Raw genomic sequence first — 7,361 nt, 5'->3', positions numbered from 1 at the left:
ATTTTTTGGTAACATCATTTATGTTCATAGGTTATACATTTTTTCGATTTTTTGAACTCCAGTGCGAGTACACTTATGGCACTGGTCGACATGATGTTTGCCATTATGTTTATTTGTTGTGAAAATGCTAAAGACATTTTTCAGTGCATGTGCACTTTGGACATGATTTTCTTGCCATTATGTTTATTTATTGCGAAAATGCTAAAGACATTTTTCGATTTGTTCTGAAGTACAGTATATGTACACTCTTGTCTTTTATATTGTATATACATTTTTTATTTTCTGAACTACAGTGCATGTGCACTCATGTCACTTGTCAACATAATATTTTTTGCCAGTCTGTTTATTTGTTCTGAATATGCTAAAGAATTTTTTTTTCAGTGTCTGTGCACTTTGTTATCTGTCAAATAATTTGTATATACATTTTTCTGATTTGCTACTATGTTTAGTATTCACATTTTGTCTTTGTCTGATATATTTTGTACTTAGTGCGTGTGCACAACATTTAAATATTCTGTAGGTTGTAGGATTTTGTTAATTAATGAAAAATTTTGCCGCGCTTGGCAAGTCCAAATGACTCACCATCGCTGCCAAATTTTTGCCCCCCCAGTGGAGGGTTATGAAACACGTATGTAACATAGCAGCGATGGCGAGGCATTGTAGCATCTGTGACCAGAGAGTATGCGCTTGACCGCGCGAGTGTTGCGAGTCTGTCAGTTTAGTCGTTGCGAGTCTGTAGCCCTGTCTAGTTGAGAGCAGTACTCTGTCAGTAGTCGTCGCGTGCAGTACTCTAATAGTCGTCATGCAGAGCGGTCGGTCAGTAGTAGCAGCCCAGTGCGGTTGTGTGATGTAGGCGGTCGGCAACACTGGTCAAGATGCTGAATGAGGTATACTGTTAATTAATATAATCATTAGATAATGTAAAAATTTATTTATTGTAATTATTCTCCAACAAGTGCCCCAATAATAATTTTTAATTTCAAAAGCATTTTTTCAAAAATTTTAATTTTTATTGAACTAAAGATTTCGTTGCACTTCCCATTTCATTCCACTTCTTTTAAAGAAAATTTTCAGTAAAATTACAGAAAAAAGGAATATTATTATTTGCAATGCAGTTCCTCCAAGCCGTGCGCAGAAATAAGAGCAGAAATTTGACATCCAGTTATTCTGAGGTAAGACTTTAATTCTGATTGATTTACACAGGGCCAAAGACCGATATTTCGGTTTAATTGAATTTTCTTATCACTGAATGGACTTTAATTTTGGTGAAGAATTTATATTTGAGTCAGATTGCGAATTTCACATTTTTGTTGCCATTGTCAGTGCATTTCATTGTGGGCAGGTTACGCTTAGCACAATGTCCATTGGCATTCATAAATAATATTTCTGTCTTGTAAATTTTTGTGGGGAGGTTACACTCGGCTCCCATTTGTATTAAGTATTGTAATTATATTTCTTTTAAATTACGGTGGGGAGGTTACAATACAAATGGCACAATGCCGACTTCAGTACAAGAGGACTGATACTCTCACTTTCTATGATTTGAACCCCTCCTGTGAGTCCAGTTTTAGATTCCGATGCTTCAGGGTTACTGTACCCCTTGGACCTTCTTATTGACGATGAAACACAGAAATTCAATCCGAATTTATTACAAAAGGCACAATGCCGACTTAAGTACAAGAGGACTGACACTCTCACTTTCTATGATTTGAACCTCTGCTGTGAGGACAGTTTTAGATTCCGATGCTTCACTTCAGGTTTACTGTATCCGTTGGACCTTGTTATTGACGATGAATCACAGAAATTGCATCCGAATTTAATACAAAAGGCACAATGCCGACTTAAGTACAAGAGGACTGACACTCTAACTTTCTAATATTTGAAGCACTCCTGTGAGTCCAGTTTTAGATTCCGATGCTTCACTTCAGGTTTACTGTATCCCTTGGACCATCTTATTGACGATGAAACACAGAAATTGCATCCGAATATAATACAAAAGGCACAATGCCGACTTAAGTACAAGTGGACTGACACTCTCACTTTCTATGATTTGAACCTCTCCTGTGAGTCCAGTTTTAGATTCCGATCCTTCACTTCAGGTTTACTGTATCCCTTGGACCTTCTTATTGACGATGAAACACAGAAATTGCATCCGAATTTAATACGAAAGGCACAATGCCGAGTTAAGTACAAGAGGACTGACACTCTAACTTTCTATGATTTGAAGCTCTCCTGTGAGACCAGTTTTAGATTCCGATGCTTCACTTCAGGTTTACTGTATACCTTGGAGCTTGTTATTGATGATGAAACACAGAAATTGCATCCGAATTAAATTCAAAGGGCACAATGCCGACTTAAGTACAAGAGGACTGACTTTCTAACTATCTATCATTTGAACCTCTCCTGTGAGTCCAGTTTTAGATTCCGATGCTTCACGTCCGGTTTACTGTATCCCTAGGACCTTCTTAATGACGATTAACACAGAAACTGCATCCGAATTTAATACAAAAGGCACAATGCCGACTTAAGTACAAGAGGACTGACACTCTCACATTTTATGATTTGAACCTCTCCTGTGAGTCCACTTTTAGATTCCGATTCTTCACTTGAGGTTTACTGTATCCCTGGGACCTTCCTATTGACGATGGAACACAGAAATTGCATCCGAATTTAATACAAATGGCACAATGCCGACTCAAGTACAAGATGACTGACAGTCTCACTTTCTATGATTTAAACCTCTCCCATGAGTCCAGTTTTGGATTCCGATGCTTCACTTCAGGTTTACTGTATTCCTTGGACCTTCTTATTGACGATGAAACACAGAAATTGCATCCGAATTTAAAAAAAGGCACAATGCCGACTTAAGTACAAGAGGACTCACACTCTAACTTTCGATGATTTGAACCTCTCCTGTGAGTACAGTTTTAGATTCCAATGCCTCACTTCAGGTTTACTGTATGCCTTGGACCTGCTTATTGACGATGAAACACAGAAATTGCATCTGAATTTAATACAAAAGGCACAATGCCGACTGAAGTACAAGAGGACTGACACTTTAACATTCTATGACTTGAACCTCTCCTGTGAGTCCAGTTTTAGAGTCCGATGCTGCACTTCAGGTTTACTGTGTCCCTTGGTCCTTCTTATTGACGATGAAACACAGAAATTGCATCCGAATTTAATGCAAAAGGGACAATGCCGACTTAAGTACAAGAGGACTGACACTCTAACTTTCTATGATTTGAACCTCTCCTGTGAGTCCCGTTTTAGATTCCGATGCTTCACTTCAGGTTTACTGTATACCTTGCAACTTGTTATTGACGATGAAACACAGAAATTGCATCGGAATTAAATTCAAAAGGCACAGTGCAGACTTATGAACAAGAGGACTGACACTCAAACTTTCTATGATTTGAACCTCTCCTGTGAGTCCAGTTTTAGATTCCGATGCTTCACTTCAGGTTTACTGTATACCTTGTACCTTCTTATTAACGATGAAACACAGAAATTGCATGCGAATTTAATACAAAAGGCACAATGCCGACTTAAGTACAAGAGGACTGACACTCTCACTTTCTATGATTTGAACCTCTCCCGTGAGTTTGGTTTTAGATTCCAATGACTCACTTCAGGATTACTGTATCCCTTGGACCTTCTTATTGACGATGAAACACAGAAATTGCATATGAATTTAATACAAAAGGCACAATGCCGATTTAAGTACAAGAGGACTGACACTCTAACTTTCTATGATTTGAACCTCTCCTGTGAGTCCAGTTTTAGATTCTGATGCTTCACTTCAGGTTTATTGTATTCCTTGGACCGTCCTATTGACGATGAGACACAGAAATTGCATCCGAATTTAATACAAAAGGCACAATGCCGACTTAAGTACAAGAGGACTGACACTCTAACTTTCTATTATTTGAACCTCTCCTGTGAGTCCAGTTTTAGATTCCGATGCTTCACTTCAGGATTACTGTATCCCTTGGACCATCTTATTGACGATGAAACACAGAAATTGGATCCGTATTTAATACAAAAGGCACAATGCCGAGATAAGTACAAGATGACTGACACTCTCTTTTTCTATGATTTAAACCTCTCCTGTGAGTCCAGTTTTGATTCCAATGACTCACTTCAGGTTTACTGTATCCCTTGGACCTTCTTATTGACGATGAAACACAGAAATTGCATCCGAATTTCATACAAAAGGCAGAATGCCGACTTAAGTACAAGAGGATTGACACTCTAACCTTCTATGATTTGAACCTCCCTGTGAGTCCAGTTTTAGATTCTGATTCTTCACTTTTGGTTTACTGTATTCCTTGGACCTTCCTATTGACGATGAAACACAGAAATTGCATCCGAATTTAATACAAAAAGCTCAATGTCGACTAAAGTACAAGAGGACTGACACTCTAACTTTCTATTATTGGAACCTCTCCTGTGAGTCCAGTTTTAGATTCCGATGCTTCACTTCAGGTTTACTGTATCCCTTTGACCTTCTTACTGACGATGAAACACAGAAATTGCATCCGAATTTAATACAAAAGGCACAATGCCGACTTATGTACATGAGGACTGACACTCTAACTCTGTATGATTAAACCTCTGCTGTGAGTCCAGTTTTAAATTCCGATGCCACACTTCAGGTTTACTGAATCCCTTGGACCTTCTTATTGACGATGAAACACAGAAATTACATCCGAATTAAATTCAAAAGGCACAATGCCGACTTAAGTACAAGAGGACTGACACTCTAACTATCTATGATTTGAACCTCTCCTGTGAGTCCAGTTTTAGATTCCGATGCTTCACTTCCGGTTTACTGTATCCGTTGGACCTTCTTAATGACGATAAAGCACAGAAACTGCATCCGAATTTAATACAAAAGGCACAATGCCGACTTAAGTACAAGAGGACTGACACTCACACTTCATATGATTTGAACCTCTCCTGTGAGTCCACTTTTACATTCCGATGCTTCACTTCAGATTTACTGTATCCCTGGGACCTTCTTATTGACGATGAAACACAGAAAATGCATCCGAATTTAATACAAAAGGCACAAAGTTGACTAAGTACAAGAGGTCTGACACTCTAACTCTCTATGATTTGAACCTCTCCCGTAAGTCCAGTTTTTGATTCCGATGCTTCACTTTAGGTTTACTGTATCCCTTTGACATGCTTATTGACGATGAAACACAGAAATTGCATCTGAATTTAATACAAAAGGCAATATGCCGACTTAAGTACAAGAGGACTGACACCTTAACTTTCGATGATTTGAACCTCTCCTGTGAGTCCAGTTTTAGATTGCAATGCCTCACATCAAGTTTACTGTATGCCTTGGACCATCTAATTGACGATGAAACACAGAAATTGCATCCTAATTTAATATAAAAGGCACAATGCCGACTTAAATACAAGAGGACTGACATTCTAACTTTATATGATTTGAACCTCTCCTGTGAGTCCAGTTTTAGATTCCGATGCTTCACTTCAGGCTTACTGTATCCGTTGGACCATCTTATTGACGATGAAACACAGAAATTGCATCCGAATTTAATACAAAAGGCACAATGCCGACTTAAGTACAAGAGGACGGACACTCTTACTTTCTATGATCTGAACCTCTCCTGTGAGTCCAGTTTTAGATTCCGTTTCTTATCTTCAGGTTTACTGTATCCCTTGGACCTTCTTATTGACGATGAAACACAGAAATTGCATCCGAATTTTATACAAATGGCACAATGCCGACTTCAGTACAAGAGGACTGACACTCTCACTTTCTATGATTTGAACCCCTCCTGTGAGTCCAGTTTTAGATTCCGATGCTTCAGGGTTACTGTATCCCTTGGACCTTCTTATTGACGATGAAACACAGAAATTCAATCCGAATTTATTACAAAAGGCACAATGCCGACTTAAGTACAAGAGGACTGACACTCTCACTTTCTATGATTTGAACCTCTGCTGTGAGGCCAGTTTTAGATTCCGATGCTTCACTTCAGGTTTACTGTATCCTTGGACCTTGTTATTGACGATGAATCACAGAAATTGCATCCGAATTTAATACAAAAGGCACAATGCCGGCATATGTACAAGAGGACTGACACTCTCACTTTCGATGATTTCAACAGCTCCCGTGAGTCCAGTTTTAGACTCCGATGCATCACTTCAGGTTTACTGTAACCCTTGTACCTTCTTATTAACGATGAAACACAGAAATTGCATCCGAATTTAATATAAAAGGCACAATGCCGACTTAAGTACAAGAGGACTGACACTCTCACTTTCTATGATTTGAACCTCTCCCGTGAGTCCAGTTTCAGATTCCGATGCTTCACTTCAGGTTTACTGTATCCCTTGGACCTTCTTATTGACGATGAAACACAGAAATTGCATCCGAATTTAATACAAAAAGCACAATGCCGACTAAAGTACAAGAGGACTGACTCTCTAACTTTCTATGATTTGAACCACTCCTGTGAGTCCAGTTTTAGATTCCAATGCCTCACTTCAGGTTTACTGTATATCGTGGACCTTCTTATAGACGATGAAACACAGAAATTGCATCCGAATTTAATACAAAAGGCACAATGCCGACTTAAGTACATGAGGACTGACACTCTAACAATCTATGATTTGAACCTCTCCTGTGAGTCCAGTTTTAGATTCTGATGCTTCACTTCAGGTTTACTGTATACCTTGGACCTTCCTATTGACGATGAAACACGGAAATTGCATCCGAATTTAATACAAAAGGCACAATGCCGACTTAAGTACAAGAGGACTGGCACTCTAACTTTCTAATATTTGAAGCACTCCTGTGAGTCCAGTTTTAGATTCCGATGCTTCACTTCAGGTTTACTGTATCCCTTGGACCATCTTGTTGACGATGAAACACAGAAATTGCATCCGAATATAATACAAAAGGCACAATGCCGACTTAAGTGCAAGTGGACTGACACTCTCACTTTCTATGATTTGAACGTCTCCCGTGAGTTTGGTTTTAGATTCCAATGACTCACTTCAGGATTACTGTATCCCTTGGACCTTCTTATTGACGATGAAACACAGAAATTGCATATGAATTTAATACAAAAGGCACAATGCCGACTTAAGTACAAGAGGACTGACACTCTAACTTTCTATGATTTGAACCTCTCCTGTGAGTCCAGTTTTAGATTCTGATGCTTCACTTCAGGTTTATTGTATTCCTTGGACCGTCCTATTGACGATGAGACACAGAAATTGCATCCGAATTTAATACAAAAGGCACAATGCCGACTTTAGTACAAGAGGACTGACACTCTAACTTTCTATTATTTGAACCTCTCCTGTGAGTCCAG

Source organism: Schistocerca americana, unplaced genomic scaffold (genome assembly GCF_021461395.2).
Source record: "Schistocerca americana isolate TAMUIC-IGC-003095 unplaced genomic scaffold, iqSchAmer2.1 HiC_scaffold_29, whole genome shotgun sequence".
NCBI classification, from domain to species: Eukaryota; Metazoa; Arthropoda; class Insecta; order Orthoptera; family Acrididae; genus Schistocerca; species Schistocerca americana.
The sequence above is the reverse complement of the archived record's forward strand: the minus strand, read 5'-3'. Positions refer to the sequence as shown.